Genomic DNA, 17,998 nt, shown 5'->3' on the forward strand with positions numbered 1-17,998 from the left:
GAGGGAAGAGGAGGCGAGCCCAGACAATGGGGTTTGGGCAAATCCCATCATTTTCATTCCGCAGGTCGGAAGAGCTGCTGGGAATGAGGGAGCAGGATGAGCTGGTGCTGTGGTTGTGATTTGTGCTCTGTGTGAAGCTCACCCCGGTCAGGTTTGACCTGGCTCTGTTTTGAGTGTTTCTCACTGCTGGTTTGTGCCTGGGAGAGGTCAAGGTGTGAAAAGTGAAATGCTGCCCTCGTGGTTTGCTCGTGGTTGGCGTTTTATTTGTCTGCATAAAAATCCTGGCAGTTGTAGAAGCGATCCCAGGACACCCTCAGGAAGGGCTGTGGGAGGCAGGAGAAGGAAAATAAGCAAGGAAATAAATAAAAAATCCCATCGGGTGCTGTGGATGGTCCTGGCTGCAAAGAGCAAACGTGTGATGGAATGTGGGGTGAGGGAGTGAGGTGGGACATCAGGCTTGGAGCCTCTGGGCTGGAATTAGGGCAGAATTTTCTGGGTGTAGGAACAGAGATTTTATTTCAAAGCCATATTTATATCCATGTCCCAGCTCCACCTTCCAGAACCTGAGTCTGACCATAAAGGTCATTCAGCTCAGACGAGTTCCTGACTAATTGTCCAACATTTGCCATCCTGCTCCGTGGCATTTCTTTCTTTTTTTTTTGCAGCAGGAACCACACAGGAGTTCATAACCTCCACCCAGATGTTTTAGAGGAGGCAGGAAAATATTCCAGGGAAGGTGTTAAATTACAGCCTGGGGTTGGGTGGAAGAGAGAACGAAAAGCAGGGAGAGATCTCATCCTTCCCTCAGTGCTGCCCATCCTTTGCAGGGACAGCCAGGAGCTGAGGAGTTTTCTCTCTGCTTTTGTCCTTCCTGGGCTCCATTTCCTGCAGCTCCTGTGGGGGTTGGACCCACTGCTGAGTGTGAAACACGCCAGGGAATCTTCCTGGAGTCCAGAATCTTCTGGAACAGGAAAGGAATGGAAAAGTCTGCTGTGGTTATCAGGGCTGTAGGACATGGTGACCTGGAGTGGGGATGGCAGGAGGCTTCTCCTGAGGGTGTAGGACATGGTGACCTGGAATAGGGATGGAAGGAGGCTTCTCCTGAGGGTGTAGGACATGCTGACCTGGAATGGGGATGGCAGGAGGCTTCTCCTGAGGGTGTAGGACATGGTGACCCTGAAAGGGGATGGCAGGAGGCTTCTCCTGAGGGTGTAGGGGTGGAAGGAGGCTTCTCCTGAGGGTGTAGGACATGGTGACCTGGAATGGGGATGGCAGGAGGCTTCTCCTGAGGGTGTAGGACATGGTGACCTGGAATGGGGATGGCAGGAGGCTTCTCCTGAGGGTGTAGGGGTGGAAGGAGGCTTCTCCTGAGGGTGTAGGACATGGTGGCCTGGAATGGGGATGGCAGGAGGCTTCTCCTGAGGGTGTAGGACATGGTGACCTGGAATGGGGATGGCAGGAGGCTTCTCCTGAGGGTGTAGGACATGGTGACCCCAGAAATGGGATGGCAGGAGGCTTCTCCTGAGGGTGTAGGACATGGTGACCTGGAATGGAGATGGAAGGAGGCTTCTCCTGGCTCCCTGTGTGAGCTGCTGGCGCTCAGGGAGGTGTCAGACAGGAGCTGGTTTCACAGTTGTGCCAACTGGGGGAGACACGTTTTCCTTAATGCAGTGGGAGATGAGTTTTGAGATGTGTGAGTGCCAAAGCATCCAGAACACTGCAGGGTGGTGCCTTTGTCCCTTGTCCTACAAAAGTGTCCTCGTGGCCTTGGCGGGGAGGGGGTCAGCTCCAGGCTGAGGAATGAATGGACTCAGGGTGACGAGACGATGTCATGAACGTGGTTGACATCACCTCAGCCCTCTGCTTCTCCTTCTCCCTCCCCCTCTCTGTGCCCAGCAACCCAAATAACAAAATCTGGGCCAAACGGTGCCTCTGGGAAACGCCACCATGGCAGCAGCACTGGTGTCACCCTCAGGGCTGGCCCTGCTGCTCCTAAATCAGGGAAGGGGCCACTCAAAAACCTCTGGAGCCCTGGGCTCTGCTCCTGTGGATCCACCTGGAGTGATGAATCCCCCTGGCTGTGTGCTGAGAGCAGAAGTGCTCAGGCTGCAGGAGCCAGGGAGGGCTGGGCAGCGCTGCCAGGGCATCCCCCGGCCCCTGCCCCGCTCCTCCTCCTGCCCCGGCCTGCAGATGCCACTGGAAATTGATTTTTTTATCAAATCCAAAGGTGAAGCGTGGCATTAGGCAGCTCAGAGCCGTCTGGCTGCTCAGGGCTCCTGTTGGTGGGGGTTTGGGGGTGTTGGTTGGGAAAAATACCCCCAAAAATCGCACTAAAGGTGTTTCCCTCTGCGTGAGGGAAAATTTCCTTTGTTTTCCCTACAAAACCCATCAGGTTCTCTTCCCCTGATGGGGAAATCAGTCACACGTGTGCTGCACACGTTTCCCAGCCACCCAAGAGCCACATCCTGCCAAGGTGCTCAATCATCCCCCCCAAAAAAACCCCCCAGGCACCTGCAGCATCCCCCACCCCACAGGGAGACAATTCCAGCTGCCCAGAGCCAGGGGTGGCTCTCAAACAGAAAAGAAAATAAATAATAAATAAAAAAAATAAATCAGAAAAAAAGAATTTAATCAGAAAAGAAAGCAACAGATGCTGAGTCATCAGCCAGAGCTGCTGTAGCACCGTGTGCACCCCAAAAAGCTGGATTGGGTTGGATTCCTTAACCTGGGAAGCAGGAGAGGAAAAGAGGGAAAGAAAAAAAAAAGGAGCAGAGTGAAGGTGGTTTTGGCAACCTCTGTGTGATTTCCTGCTTTGGTTTTGAGTGTATATATACGTATATATTTAATTTTTATTGTTTTTCTCTATTTTTTTTTTCACTTTAATCAGTCTCAGTTTCTGCTTTTTGTTTTGTTTTGTTTTGTTTTTCTCCTTTCACATTTTGCTGCAGTCTGCAGGCAGCCAGCCCCTCAGCCATGGCACCATCGTGTAAACTGCTCTGAAGTTAAAAGCAAAAAGAGATCACATTGTCCTCCTCCTTTATTCCACGGATGCTCACAACACCTTGGAGAAACCACCGAGTTTTCTTGGAAGGGATTCAACTCCCAGCCTGCAAAGGGGGCTCTTTGCCTTTCCAAGGGCCAAGCTGCACCTTCCCTTCCTCATTCCAACCTTGCACCTCTGCTTGGAGACCCTGACAAAGCCCCACACACCCCTCTCCTCTCCCCGAAGAAACCAACCAACCCCAACTAATACTTTAATGACTCCTTTTCCTACCAAGGAAACAAATTCAGGAGCACACACACACATGCATGAACAAAAAAAAAATTCTATTTTTTTAAAAAAAAAAAGGAGCTAGAGGCTGAGGAGGACCTCGTCTGGTCAATGAAAGAAAGAGACGGATGTCTGGTGCCATGGCAATGGAGCAGGGATTACTTTGCACTGGAAAATAGCTGCTTTTTTTTTTTTTTCTTCCTCTTTTTTTTTTTCTATTCCAGCTTTTTTTTTTTTTTTTTTTTTTCTCCTCAAGCAGCTCAGAGTTGTCACCGAGTCTGAGAGGCCCATTTAGAGGAAAACGAGCCTCTGAGGAGAATTGAATGCTTGCTTTCAGCGGCTGCTGCTTGAACAGTCTGCTTTGCTTCTCGGGCAAGGCAGGATGCAAACACCCAGATTTGTTTGGAGCACTTTCCCCATCCCTGTGTGTGTGGAGAGAGCCATAAAAACCCCAGCCACGGGCAGGAACACACAGTAATAACAAAAAAATGACATTTCAGTGCAAAAGCTCTTTATCCAGCCTGTGATTGCATGAGAATTGCTCACTGATTGGATGATTTTTGGGGTGGATTTAGCATTGTCTGATTTTTGGGGTGGATTTAGCATTGTCTGATTTTTGGGGTGTGTTTAGCATTATCTGATTTTTTGGGTGTATTTAGCATTGTCTGATTTTTGGGGTGGATTTAGCCTTGTCTGATTTTTGGGGTGGATTTAGCATTTGCTGACTTTTGGGGTGTATTTAGCATTGTCTGATTTTTGGGGTGGATTTAGCATTGGCTGATTTTTGGGATGTATTTAGCACTGTCTGTTTTTTGGGTGTATTTAGGACTGGCTGATTTTTGGGTGGATTTAGCATTGTCTTGATTTTTGGGGTGTGTTTAGCACTGTCTGTTTTTGGGGTCTATTTAGCATTATCTGATTTTTGGGGTGTATTTAGGATTGTCTTGTTTTGGGGTGTATTTAGCACTGTCTGTTTTTGGGGTGTATTGAGCCTTGTCTGATTTTTGGGGTGGATTTAGCACTGTCTGGATTTTGGGGTGGATTTAGCCTTGTCTGATTTCTGGGGTGGATTTAGCATTTTCTTGCCATTAAGCTGAATTTTAACCAAGATTAATCCATTCCATTGAATGCAAGTCAAGACATTTTGTGACAAAAGGGTTTTTTTGGTGGAAAAGGCTGATTTGTGAAGATTCTTCACTGGGAGCATTTCCCTTCTGTGCCGCTTCCTCCCTACCCCCAACTCTGAACATTTTGGAATATTTTGGGTGTTGTTTGTTTGTTTGAGTCTGAATTTTTTTTTTCTTTGTTTTTATTTGTTGCTTTGTTATTTTAACCAGCCACCAATTTTCAACCTGAAGAAAATATTTTGGCCAAGACTCCATTTTTTTTTTGAAAATTCCTTTTATTTAACAAAGAAATTGGCCAATGGAAACAAACCAAAGGGATGCTATTTTCAAGTGGTTTTTTTTTTTTTTTTTTTAGCTGCCTTTTTGAATTTCTGAACTTTCAAAGTATTTTTTGGCTGGTTTTTTTATTTTTTTTTTATTTTTTCTTACCTCTTGGGGTGAAGGAAAGGCTCCTTGCCTGCGTGCCAGCCAAGAGATGAAGGTGTTCTGTGATCTGTGAATCATCCACCCACCAGGCTCCAGACAAGCAGATCCCAAGGAGATGATTTAAAATGGAATAAAAGACCTTTCTGTGACTTTGCTGGGCTTGGCCAGGGAGTCCCAGGTGACACCTGAGGGAGCTCTTGGTGAATTCCCCTCGATTTCCCACCCCAAAATGTTCCTTGCCATCGCTGGTGGGGTAGAACAGGAGATAATTCCAGATTTTTCAGTGCTTTGAGCTTTCCCACGTGGATCTGGGGGGAATTGGGTGGATTTTTCCCATTTTGAGCAGCAGCAATTGCATTAATTTTGCAGTCTGGGTCATTTAAACACACACATTTCACTGACATCAACAAAGGCACGAGCTGCAAAATGTTTATTGCTGCTCTGAGGTGATGTTGCTTTTTCCCATGGTAAAACAGCCTTAATAAATGAGCCAAAATATGGTTTTAAGTTCTGTTAATCTTGCTCTGGACGTGCCCTGCCTTTGTGGCCTGGCAGGGCCACATGAAAGCCTTGAAATGCTGAAAATTTTGGTGCTCTCTGTCCTGGCTGGGCTGAGCTCTGTTGTTGGAAATGGAATGTGTCTCCTTTCTCCTGTCTGCAGTGAAAAATAGCTCCTCTCTTTCATCTTCCCCTCATTTGCTAAAAAGTAACCAAAAATAATCCCCCCCTTTTTTTTTTTTTTATGTTGGGGGGTAGGTGGTGAAATGTGCCAGGATCAAAAAAAAATAAAATAAAATAAATGTGACCCTCCTTTTCAGCAATTCCGAACTGTGAAACAGAAAATCTCTGTCCAGGTAAAAAATTTGAGTTGTCATAGCAACAGCAGGATGGCTATTTATTTTTGGATTTCCATTTTCACTGATTTATTTAACACATTGACAATCCATTTATAATGAAGAGGAATTCAAGAGGGTTTTTTGTTTCTGCCTGGGTTTCTAGCCAGCCAAGGTTGGGTTACTTTTCACCAGGGAAAATAAGCAAAGATAAAAGAGGTAAATAAAAAGGAAAGCTTGTGGCTTTTGGGGGCTTTTCTTGTAGGCAAATACGGGCTCACAGGCGAGTGAAATCATGACTGACTTGTTTATTTTGTCTTTTAGTGCTGTGAAACAGAACAAAGCTTTGAGTGCAGGGCAGCTGCGAGGCACAGGAGCCACAGATGCTCACCTCCACCTGCCCTTGCTGCCTGCCCTTGCTGCCAGGGCCAGCAGCAGAGCCTTTGGAATGATTCCTGCTCTCCATCTCCCTGCAGGAGCCAGGGAGAGCCCCCAAGGAAGGGATAAAATCCAAATTTCTCCTTTTGGGGGTGACCTCTGTGCTCTCAGATCTCCCTCAGGCTCGGCTTTGCTTTCTGTGGTGTTTCTGTGCAGCCAAGGGGGCTTGGGAGGATCTGCTGAGTTTGGGGAGCCCAGACACTCGTTCTGGTTGGGTCCTGAAATGATCCAGCTGCTCTTGCCTCATTTTGGGGTGTTTGTGCCAGAAGGGGCTGGGCCTTGTTCTCAGGAGGGGATGGTCTGCCAGGCCAGGAGCCCCTCAGCCAGGGCAAGGTTTTTGTGCTTAAAGATTGGAGCCATCCTTGGATCCAGCTCTGGATCCAGGCACCCACAAAGTCAGAGGTGCCCGGGGATTTTCCTGCCTCCCAGCAGTGTGAGAGCACTTGGACAGCAGGGAAATGCAGCCAAGCACCCAGGAAATCCCTGGAATTTAGGAATTCTTGTGCTCTTTCCTCCCTGGAGATTCAGTTTCTGTGCGTGCTTTGCCACCACATTTACCTGCCACAATTCAACCAAACCTTCAGCGTTTGGTGACTCGAAAACCTTGGAAGATTGGGAAGTTTGGGGCAGGTTCTGCAGCAGGGAGAGGTGGAATCCAAGTGGAATAACCCAAGGAGAGCAAACCCAGCAGAGTCCTGCTGCAGAAGCTGTCTGGCACTGTGGAGATGGAGCAAATCTGTGCCTGAGCTTTCTCCCAGCCTGTGTCCCTGCAATTGCTCCGCAGATTGGCTCTTCTGGGATGGATTTGGAGGCTGAGATGGATGGCTTTAAAAGAACTCAGTGAGAACTGTGAGATTCTGGGGGAAATCTCCAATCATTTTCTCCCATTATTGCTGGTTGTGGCATCAATCCTGGCTGGCTTTCAGGACAGGAGGGCAGCACCTGCCCAAAGCGCTGCACTTTTTTGAGGCCAAACCTGTTAATTTGTGAAACACGGGCTTGGTTTTGAACCAGGCGCTCCAGGAAAAGGTGAGGTTAGGAAAAAAAAACCAAAATAAAATCAAATCAAGTGTTATTTCTGGCTGGGATCTTCAGCCTGGAGGGAGGAGAGTGTCCATCAGCACTTCCCCCTTTTCTCCTGGCGGAGCATCCAGCTTGCAAATTGTCTTTTGGGGGCTGGCAGTTGTGGGGGGGGAAGGGTGGGAAAACCCAAGGAATCAACTTCCAGACATAAATACAATATGGACAAGTCATAAACATTATTAAAGCAAGTCTATCCCTGCAGGGCAGGTTTTTGCTCATAATGCTTTCCTGATTGCGCTTCCGCAGCGCCGGGGAAGTGAATAGCGGGCTGATTATCCACGGCCTGATCTACAGCAGCGGAAAAACGGCTCCCTTTGTGTGCCACGGGGGAACTTTGCATATTTACTGCCAGGGAACAGCCAGCCTGGACATCCACAGCGGGGCTGAGCCCAGGGAACAGCCAGCCTGGACATCCACAGTGGGGCTGAGCCCAGGGAAAACCCGTCCTGAGGGTCCACGGCAGGCCCAACCCAAACTGGCCACGGGGTTCTGTCCCTGTTTGGCAGGGATAAAACAGTTTTTTTTTTTAAACTTGATGCCTCAGGTTTTGGATTTTCTGTTTTTCCCATTCTGTGCTGCTTTAGTGTGTGGGTCTGGGTTCACATCAGGGGATGGTGAGCTCTGTGCACAGAGCAGGGAGACAAAACAATTCCTGCTCCAGCTGGGCACCAAGGACAAATGATCCAAATCTCAGCCCAGGAGCACAAACCCCGTGGGCTGGAGAGAGAAAAACAAGGCTGGGACTGGCTGGGCTAAAGCTGGGCTGGGACAATGAACTGCAAGGGGCAAATGGAGCAGAGCTGATCCCAGGGAGAGACCCCGGGAGCGCTCGGGCATTTTGGGGCCATTTTGGTTCACCTTGGGTTCATTTTGGGACCATTTTGGTTCATCCTGGGGTCATTTTGGAAACATTTGGGTTCATCCTGGGGTCATTTTGGGGCCATTTTGGTTCATCTTAGGTTCATTTTGGGACCATTTTGGTTCATCTTGGGTGCAGCCCTGACTGGGCTCTTGTGCATCCATGGAGGAGGAAATCCTTTCAATAAATCCCTGCTTTATTCTGTAACTCTGCCCAGCCTCTGCTCTAGGTCACAGCCCAGGCTGGGCCACCAAACACTTTGGATCAGTGCATGGGAGCTGTTGCTACAAAGGGAGAATATGGAGGAAAATAATAATAATAATATTCATCATCATTGTCATCATCACAATAATAATACTGAAAAAAGACTCTGTGACATATTAACTGAATTGACATGAATTTCTTTTGAAAACCCCAAAACTTGGGAGAAATCCAAGTCTTTTTTACAAAATATTTTCTTGGAGCCAGTTGTCCAGCTCATTTGAAGTATCCTGGAATATCCTGAGTTGGAAGGGACCCACAAGGATCAGAAATGCCACTGGCTTGTTCAATATTCTGAACTGCTCACTGGGAGAGTCCAAACCAGATCTGTGGTCAATAATCGGAATAAATCAGAAAAATAGCCAGAAAATAATAATCAGAAAATATCTGGCATTATAATCAGAGGAAATCTGATTTTATACAAAGCTTGGTGTTGGCAGAAATATCCCATAAAAGCCCCCTTGTGCTGGATCCAGTCAGAGCAGCAGAGGTTTGAAGCAGATGCTCAAGGTGCAGTCGTTTCATTATTCAATTATGACAGAATTCTCCCCAACAACTTAATGAACATTCATTTGTGATGTATTAAACCGTTTTTTCTGTTGAACATAAAGATCAGTGCTAGGAGCTATACATTCTGCCAGATAATTGCACCGTGTAATTCTGGTGCTTCAACAATTTATACTGAAATATTGATGGATATGTTCCAACATTCTCCTTTTTTTTTTTTTTTTTTTAATTCTTTTTGCAAGCATATTTCATAATCTTTTAAATATCTCTCCCCTGAAAACTTTAATGTAAAGTACAAATCCTCTTATGTAAGAGTTTAATGCATCTGGATATTGCTAAGCAAACAAAAGCATTTCAGAGCCGTTTCTGTTCTCAGAAATAAAAGAAATTGGTAACAGAAGGTGTTGTAAATATGAATTTATGAGGAATATGCAACAGCAGAAAGGCATGACTAAGAAAAAGTTTGGGGCTTCTCTTCAATATCAGAAATATAAAATATTTTTTTTGAATTTTCATTAGCATAACTGAGTAAAGCACCCTTCCATTTTCAAACAGGAATTTATGCTAAGTGCCATTTTGCATAATCTCCTTAGGAGAGGCCCTGTGGAGTTCTGCTGTGTGTGGTTCCAGCACTGACCCAGGACTCGAGTCAGGAAATTGAGATCAGTACAGAGCACTGAGGAGCACCTCAGAGAAGGAACCTTGCTCAGAAATGGGTGGGAAGAGTTCATTCGAGGGGTTTGAGTGTCTGCTCTGAAAATCAAACTTCAGTCAAGGAAACCATAGTCATTAATAAGCAGCCATGATAAAGGATTTTGTTGTGAATTTATAGAAACTGTGCTGAAAACTCTTGGCTTTGCTCTGGGAGGAAAGTTTTGGAAGATTGCTGAGAGCTTTGCTTTACCCCTGGGGTTAATTGGCACAGAAAATTTGAGGGTTTACCTGTGACATGCTCTTGGCTCCTGGTGTGGGAACAAAAACTGGAGAGAAGGACCTGTGAAATCCACAGAAACTCCTGCAGTTTGTCACAGTGTCCTGTCCAGGTGAGCTCCCAACGCCGTTCCTGTGTCTGCTGGTCTGGGTTTGTTGTTCCCTGAGCACACCAGGCCAGGATGGTTTTCTGGGTACTCTTTCCTGCTTTTTTTCTCTCCTTTGGTGCATCTTTCCTGCACTTTTCTCTGCCCCAGCTTGGAGTGCCCAAGGCCAGGCTGGGTGGAGCTCTGGGCACAGCTCTGGGCACCCTGGCTATGGGAGGTGTCCCTGGCCAAGGTCACCATTAAGGTCCCTTCCAAGCCAGGCCAGTCTGGGGTTTCTGCTGAGGATTTATGTACAACTTGTCCAGACAAAATTTCTGAACCCTCCTGGTTGTCCCCAGCCATGTCCTGGAAGTTCCCTGGCTGACAATGAGCCACAGATCAGCCTTTTCCCCCTTCATCTCCTTCCCTAAGCCCATGGGGATGGATACTCTCTGTGAGAGTGGTGACATTCCCTCACCAGGAGCTGTCCCCAGCCCCACATTCCGTGTCACACAGGTCTCCAGCAGGAATCAGATCCTAAAGAGTGCCCGACCAGCTGCAGTGTCCCAGTCCCAGTGTCCTGAACCCATCCTGAACTGGAGCTGCAGTGTCCCAGTCCCAGTGTCCCAATCCCAGTGTCCTGAGCCCATTCTCCAACAGAGTGTCCCAGTCCCAGTGTCCTGAGCCCATCCTGCACTGGAGCTGCAGTGTCCCAGTCCCAGTGTCCTGAGCCCATCCTGCACTGGAGCTGCAGTGTCCCAGTCCAAGTGTCCCAATCCCAGTGCCCTGACCCCGTCCTGCACTGGAGCTGCAGTGTCCCAGTCCAAGTGTCCCAATCCCAGTGCCCTGACCCCGTCCTGCACTGGAGCTGCTGGGCATTCCCACAGCCTTGCCCTGGCAGCAGAGATGTTGCCCAGGCAGTGCCCACCCAGGGCCATTCTCCTCGGGCTGGCTGCCATCCTTTCTGGGCAAGGGTACAGATCATGTCCTGAGCTGTGCCAGCCACGCTGCTTGTGCCTCATTTCTGCGTGTGAGCCTGGCTGAACAGGAAAAGGAGCTCTCTCTGTATATTTATATCCGTACCAGGGTGTTCATGGATCATCTGACACCTCGGGGTGGTCCTGGGGGATGACAACGAGACACCCAGTGCTGCACAACGTGCTTTGGCAAGCAGGAAGGGGTGGGAACCCCGTGCCCGCCTTTCCTCCTGCAAGTCTTCATGTTTCTTTTTGGCACATCCCCGCAAAGAGGAGCAAGATGCAAAATCCTGCCAAGGCTTCTCGTGGAATAGATGACATTTATATTGTTATGCAGTTTGCTGATCTAAACATACCATTGCCTTGCCTTGATAGCCCAGGGCAAGTGATAATCAGCTTGTTTGGTGGGCAGCCTGCCATCTGAAAGGGGGGACACAAATAGAGACAGTTTGTGCATCATCCACCAGCCTTGCAGGAACACGGTTCCCAGCTGAGAGCATGGAAATGTGTCTGTCTCCTGAGCGTGTGCATGTTGGCATGGAAAAGAGGAGTGACAGCGAGAAATAGAATGGGCTTGGAATAAATCAGGGTTGTGTTTGGTGGTGCTCCGAGCTGGATCTCACTGTGTAAGTCGCTGGTGGGAATGGTGGAAGCTCTGGGAGGCACCAAAATTGATCAGCTGGGCTGAGACCCCGTGGGACTGCTCTGCGTGAGGAGCTTGGCTTCTCTCCTCATCCCCAAAGGATGTCTGGTCTCACAGGTAACAGGGAACAGGAGGAATTGGGGTTCCTGGATTTTCTTCTGGGCAGTTTGTCCCCTCTGTGTGCCTGGCACTGCCTCGTGTGTGTCCCAGGACTTGGATTTCATCGGGGTTTCAGGATTGAGGACTTGAATCAGGGTTTTCTGGAAGGGTCTGGATTGCTGGGATGGATGGATGGATGGGGGATGGATGGATGGATGGATGGATGGATGGATGGATGGATGGATGGATGGATGGATGGATGATGGATGATGGATCCATGGATGGATGATGGATGGATGGATGGATGGATGGATGGATGGGTGGAGGGATGGAGGGATGGATGGATGGATGGATGGATGGATGGATGGATGGATGGATGGATGGATGGATGGATGGATGGATGGGTGGAGGGATGGAGGGATGGATCCATGGATGGATGGATACAACTCTTTGACCATCCATGGAAACAAGGAGAAGGGGCTGTGCTTTGTGCCAAGGAGGATGTTGAGGCTCAGGAGCAGGGTGGGGAGGGTGTTGTGGTGGTGTCACCTGTGAGTGCCCTGATTGAATGAAGCTGCCTTCAAACCAGGGAAAAACCCTTCTGTCACTGCAGGAGAAATCCTGGTTGGATTTAAGGAGAGGAGGACCCCCAGACCTGGGAGCGTGGTGCAGCTCAGTGGGGCTGTGCCATCTCTGATCCTGAGGATCTTCAAGCTCGTGTGGACACCAGCAGATTCCATTTTAGTTAAAAATCAAATCCATTATTTGAGTGGTGGCTCAGGTGACTTCCAGCCATCTTCTACACCCTCTGCACTTTTGTTCTACAAACCTCTCCAGAGATTTTCTGGATTTGCAGAGGAGCCTCTCCATCCTCACTCCCAGCAGCACCTGAAATCCCTCAGTGCCATTTCCCACCCTTTTTTTTGGCTGTTTGATGCAATTCCCTTCCCTGTTTCCCTGCACCCCTTTCCTATTTGCTTGTTCATCCCTCAGAGTGGATTTTCAGGGCTGTGGTTCAGAGAAAACTCCACCTGTGGGTGTTCCACAGACACAATTACCTTTCAAACCCCTGAAGATGGGCTGCAAGTGGATACTTACACGAAATAAAGGGGGACTTTGGGTGTACAAATAGAACTTGAGTTCTTTCTGGTAATCTGGCCCTCATCCCAGCCTTTTTGAAGGATAATCATCGTTCCAAGAGAGGTTTTCATGGACTGTAGCATACACTTTATATTTCACTGTGTAATGGAACCTTCCCTACACTCAAGGAAAACAATTTACAGAGCTAATTGCTGAACTCTGCAGATATAATCCTTTAAATGGGCTCTGTTAGATAAGAGTTTATGTTAAAAAAGAAGAAACGTTCTAGAGGAAAATTATTGTTTAGGGAACATTGATTTGCATGAATTAATGTTTTCACTTCAGCTGAGAGTTAAAAATGGATACTTAAGCTAAGCCCCATTTCAGGGTAACATCAATGCTTCATTAGTTCTGGTGTGAGCTGAAATCCATTGTTTGTTTGCTTTTTTGTGCTGTCAAACTTCAGCTGGCACGGGGTCAAACTGCCCCAAAGATTTCATTTTTTGAATTAAACAAGAAAAAAAATTAAGAAAAAAAATGAAAGCCCGCATGGACTCTGGGAGGGGAGGCTGGCTCAGAGCTCTCTTTGTTACTCACAGCTTCAGTTTAGACATTGCTCTCCACCCTCCTGTCTCAGCCTACTTATCAGGGAAATTAGGGGTGGTGTTAATGATCTTACCTGACACCGTTGTGGCAGGAATGAGCTGATGAATATTTGCACAGTACAATATTTGTACAGAGGTGCTGCATGGCTTGTGCTGCAGGAGCAGCCATCTGTCACATCTCTCACCTTGAGAGGCTGCAAGGAGCGTCTGGGGCCGGGGGAACTTTTACAGAACTTGGGCTTTTCCTTGCTGGTTTTGTGGTTTAGGTGTTAACTCAGAACTTAGCCCAGGTCTGAGCCTGCTGCCAGTTCCTTACAGTCCCCAAAATCTGGGTTATGGCACAAAGAGAGAGGTTCAGCATTGATTAGGAGATGTTCATAACGAACTAGACACGGTATTTATTGTAATTTAATTTAATTCCACTCCTTTTTTCCCCTGTAGCCGAGTGCTGGTGGCAGACTGAGGGAGAAGGAAGAACCCCACCCTTCCAAAGCCACTCCGTGGAACACAGGGTATGTGGATTTGTTCTCCATGGTCTTCTTTAATTATCCTGCAATTTCTATGCTGTTCTTACCTCAGTTGTATTCAGAAGGTTTCAGAATCAGGGAACCCAAAGAGGAAAGAAGTGGGGAAAATATTCCCATTGAGGCCACTCCCAGCACGTGGCCAGAGCTGGGCTCTCCAGCACTCAACAGCTGAGGAAAATCTGCAGTTAATTTCTAATTTCACCATGAATTCCCTTCTTTTGCAGGGTCTGCCAGTGCTGGTGAAGTCTTTTTTGAGCAGCACACACAAAATCTGCTGTCCCAAATCCTCCTCTTTCCCACTGGCCAGCAGCCTGAGGAGGAGCTGTGTACAGGTGAGATGTTCCATCCTGTCACCTGCAGGAATCAGCCTTTTGTCCCTTGTGCCAGCTGGGAATGGAACTGAGAATTAAGAGCTCAGGAACTTTGAAACTCAGATTTTTTTTGTGTATTTGTGCTGTGATATATCACACAAACCCATTGCTGCCACCATTTTTTAAACCGAAATTAAGGGGTGGGAAAAGGGTAATCTTTAAGGACCCTTCCAACTCAAATAATTCCACGATTCTATGAAATTTCTGGGTGCAAAAACACACATTAAGTGGGAAACAGACTTGACTCTCACTGAGATCATTAAAACCTCCCTTTATTTTTTTGGACACCCACCATCCTGCTGGGAAAACTGGATTTATTTTTGAAATCCCTAATTAAGGATGGGAATTTCACGTCAGGCAGACGCTGCCACTTTCTCCCAGCCCTTCCAGCAAAAATCCATGTGCAGTTTGGTGCCTTGGGCTCTGAGATTGGAGGATGGTTTGAGAAGCATTTTCCCCCTGGGAGCTGCAGCCAGATGAGTTGCATGGGCCAAGTTTCATCCCAAAGTTACAACACAGGAAGAACCCCCTGAAAACAGCAGGATTTGGGCAGTAAACACAGGCTGGGACACTCTGGGTATTTGCTTTAATCCCCTCTGCTTCTATTTTGAATTTTCTGTGTTCTTACTCACCAAACCACTTTCCTTTTTCACCCTGTTTCCCCGTGGCAGAGGGAGGAGGGATATTTTGGAAGCTGGAAAAGTTCCAGGAATTCCTGCCGGGTTTCTGAACCTGGCACTGCCCCTCTCAGACACTGGGATTCCCACAGAGATTCCCCAGCCTCCCACAGGTGGGAGGTGACAGGATTCAGGTTCCTGAGGGGATGAGGGAGTTGGGATTTAGGGGCTCCTGCTCCTTGAGGCTCAGCAGGAGCCTGAATATTGTCAAAATATTGCCAAAATATGGCCAAAAAATCAGGAGCAAGTGCATCCTCGAGCTGGCTGGAGCCCTGAACAACCCGGGGTAGAGGAAGGTGTCCCTGTCATGGAATGAGCTTTGAGGTCTCCCCCAGCTATTCTGGGAATTCTGTGAGACTTGATTCATTATTATTTTTTTTTAATTATTTTTTGTTTCCTCCCAGCAGAATGAAATATTCCAAGGGTCTTGCTTCCATTCTGCCACATATTGTGGCAGGAATTCCTGGGAGGGGGAAAAAACTCCAAACCTGCCACAGAGCAAAACCTCTTTTTTTGAGGAGTAAACAGATCTCACTTCTTTTTTTATTTTTTTTCCCCTTTTTTCTCTTGAGCTGAAATTTGGGAAAGCCATTTCACAGCAGGTGGTGAGCTTGGAACAAGCAGGGAAATAAAAAACCCCTCTGGTGTTTGCTGGTTTCTTAGGTGCACCACTGTGCCCACAGCTCCTCTCAGCACTCCCAGAGAAAGTTTCTGTGAGTCCCAAAATAATTCTGAGCCTCTGGCCCACCAATATCCCCATCTGGCCAGCCTTTTATAGAGTAATTACTGTTTGACAGGCACTGCAGCTGGGGCTGGGCTTATTTTGGGTCAGGAGATATAAAAAGCTGCTTGTGAAAGAAAAAAAAAAAGGAAATAAATAAGATGCCTGTGCTTGTTGATCTGTCATCCTAAACAAATGAGTGCAGGGAGTTGTTTTTTCTCATTCTTACTTGCTGCTTCTTTTGGATTTATTTTGCTTTAAGGGTCATGTGTGAGAGGATTGGTTTGCTACTGAAGGCATCCAGATATGTTTCTAATTACCAAAATTCTAATTATTAGGGCTGGTGTGGTGGTAGTGGGACAGTTTCATGGGGTGGCACAAACCCAGGAGAAGGGGTCAAGGCTGAACCATGGGAAATCCATTTTCCTGAACAGGTGAGGGGTGGGAAGAAGCCCCTGGAGGGGAAGGTGTGTCCTCCAAACCCTTGGATTTCTGAGCAGGCAGCTCATCCCCACAGCTCTGCGTGGTGGCAGCAGCATTTTGAGTCCAACATCCAAGTCCCTTCCCACTTCAATGCCTTTGATCTATCTGCACATGGATATTTATTCACATGGATATTTATTTATGCATATGGATATTTATTCACATGGATATTTATTCACATGGATATTTATGCACATGGATATTTATGCACATGGATCTTCCATTCTGGCCATGGAGGGATGTAAAGGAGCCAGGGAAGGGAGCACAAACCCTCCTTGCCTGCCCCCAAAATCCTGTGTGGGAAACAAGTTGTGAGGCTGTTCATGGGAGCAGAGCTTGGGGATTTGGGATATTCCATCCCCTTTTCCAGTTTCCCATGCTGGGCTGGTGGTTTCACCTCAAAACTCAATTTCACAGAAGATCCCAATATTTTTAGTCATCCTAGGACACAGTGTTGTCCACTGGGATGGAGCAAGTGGCTCTGGATCAGGAATCAGGGCTTTGGTTGCGTTTTTTCTGCTGGTTTTGAGGCCTGGAACAATCCCTAGCACTCTGCTGCACCTCTTTTTAACAGCAAAATGGGATTATAACACCTTGTCCTGGACTATTTCAAGATGAAATTGAAGTTTGGAGAGCTTTTGGCACCAGAGGAATGGAGCAGTTATGGGAACTATTCCTGTGGTCTGGCTTTATTTCCCACCCCAGCTTCCTGAGGAATTGTGTCCATGGGATGGGGCTGGGGAGCAAACCAGGAGAGACAGGCAGGGATCAAATCCCTTCAGGGCAGTTCCACAACAGAGCAAGGAGGGCTGCAGCCCTGGCTTGGCTTTCCCTGTCCAAAATTCCAACATGCACCTGGAAAACCATCTCTTAGAACAAAAAAGACAGGGCAGCTGATATTGAGAGAAGGGAGATGTGAAAATGAATATTCTGGGGATTTTATCTCTGAACTGGGGATCTGAAAGCAGAAGGGAGCTGGGAACAGTCCTTGGCTCAGGAATGGCTCTCAGGTTTCTTGGCTCTTGCTCTCCATCAGCTGTGCCAGGCAGGTGGGGAGTGGAATCCTGGAATCCTGGCCAGAGGCAGATCCATCCTGGTTAGGGAAACACAGCCATGGACACGATTTTTCTCTGCTGGGTTGGGGATTCCTGTCAGGCACCCATCATATCAGAGGAATATTGTCAATATCCATCACATTATTCCTCATCTTCATCTTCATCTTCTTGCTGCTTCTCCAGGTGCTCCATCCCAGCTCTGACTTCTGCTGGATATTTCCATATTCCTGGTAAGAATCTGATTTCTTTTTTTTATTATTATTTTTTTTCCAACCACAGCAAACCTAACATGTCCAGGTAAATGTTCCTGTAGGAAGTAACAGGAAGGAGAAGAATTTGGAGCCAGGCTGTCATGGATGGAATTTTATCCATCCTGAAATTACCCTGAGAGCTTTCATTTTATTTAAAAGGCTTTTATTGATCAGAAAAGCTGCATTCAGAGGCTCTGTCCTGAGTAGCTACAACAGGTTTAACTCTCAGCAAAGATCTTATTTGGGTTCATTTTATCATCCTGCCTTTTGCTGAATTTCATGCTTCTCTTCAAGGCAACAGGGAAAAGCTCACATGGTGCAGAGACAGAAAAATAACTGCAGCTCTCCTTCCAGCCCATTAATTCCTTCCATGGAGCTCTGCAGCAGGGTGAGCACACCACTGGGAGGAATCCCAGGGCAGAAAGTCCCAAAGAAAGAAAAGTAGGTTTGTTTTGAAGCTGGGTTCAATTCGTCTGTCCGAAGCCGTGGCCGGTTTTGGGAGCTCAGAACATTCTTGCTGTTCTGCCTCAGGATGAAACTGAGATCATAGGAACTGCAGAGAGATCCCAAAATATTTGAAGCTGTTTCAGTAACTGAGGACCTAATTCAGATTTCTTTGCTGAGTGAGGCCAAGCAGGGATTTGAACCTGATTTTCATGCGCGCTCTTTTCTTCTCTCTCCTCCTTTC

At 47.3% G+C, this 17,998-nt stretch overlaps 1 long non-coding RNA gene across 3 annotated transcripts in view; it reads left to right on the plus strand.

Annotated features, from left to right (window-relative positions):
• The window catches only part of LOC115484460 (uncharacterized), a 133,836-nt gene that overhangs the window by 51,848 nt on the left and 63,990 nt on the right, over positions 1-17,998 (plus strand). For all 3 annotated transcript variants that reach the window (XR_007779499.1, XR_007779498.1, XR_007779497.1), the window contains exons 4-6: positions 13,667-13,737; positions 13,977-14,084; positions 17,243-17,289. This is a non-coding gene — a long non-coding RNA (uncharacterized LOC115484460). The remainder of the gene's footprint in view (positions 1-13,666; positions 13,738-13,976; positions 14,085-17,242; positions 17,290-17,998) is intronic.

The sequence above is a fragment of the Serinus canaria genome, chromosome 24, assembly GCF_022539315.1.
Source record: "Serinus canaria isolate serCan28SL12 chromosome 24, serCan2020, whole genome shotgun sequence".
Lineage (NCBI taxonomy): Eukaryota > Metazoa > Chordata > Aves > Passeriformes > Fringillidae > Serinus > Serinus canaria.